This window comes from Piliocolobus tephrosceles, unplaced genomic scaffold (assembly GCF_002776525.5).
Source record: "Piliocolobus tephrosceles isolate RC106 unplaced genomic scaffold, ASM277652v3 unscaffolded_20581, whole genome shotgun sequence".
Lineage (NCBI taxonomy): Eukaryota > Metazoa > Chordata > Mammalia > Primates > Cercopithecidae > Piliocolobus > Piliocolobus tephrosceles.
The window spans coordinates 506-1071 of record NW_022302734.1 but is presented as its reverse complement, the minus strand read 5'-3'; the positions used below and the strand labels follow the sequence as shown (position 1 = coordinate 1071).

The 566-nt window shown below is 27.9% G+C and overlaps 1 long non-coding RNA gene across 1 annotated transcript in view; it reads left to right on the top strand.

Annotated features, from left to right (window-relative positions):
- Positions 1-393, top strand: part of LOC113221103 — a 916-nt gene extending 523 nt beyond the window's left edge. The window contains exon 2 of the long non-coding RNA XR_003307703.1: positions 12-393. This is a non-coding gene — a long non-coding RNA (uncharacterized LOC113221103). The remainder of the gene's footprint in view (positions 1-11) is intronic.
- Positions 394-566: the final 173 nt, after the last annotated feature.

The window sequence follows — 566 nt, the reverse complement described above, 5'->3', positions numbered from 1 at the left end:
CCACAATACAGGTCCAAATACAGACCCCAATACAGATCCAAACACAAATACATGTGAAGGGACTAATACAAGTGCAGAGACTAGTACAAAAAATGAAAAATTAAACAGTGTACAAAAAAAATTTCCCTTTTAATCATACAAAATACAAACTATCAAAACGCACACATGTCCTCAATTAGATCATTAATTATGTTTTCTGACATACTTATAACTTCATCTTGGGATCAGTATATTAACATATGGCGAATAACTACTCCAAAATTTTATAACACAAATGGCACTATTAATAACTTACAGAGTGTTTTCAAAAAAATAGAACAAATCAAAACGGCCGTCTATGATGTCTCTTGTTTAACTGCACTTGTATGGAAAAAAAAAAAAAAAAAAACTATCCACAATATTCACAGTGTTTACAATACCCATCTCTTAATGTATATTTATATGTTGCCGGATCAAATGGAAGCATCGAGTGTTTTTATTTGAACATAGTTAAAAATTGATACATTAAATGAGTTGTAAAAAAAAAAAAAAAAATAAAAAGTAAAAATAAATGAATTAACATAACA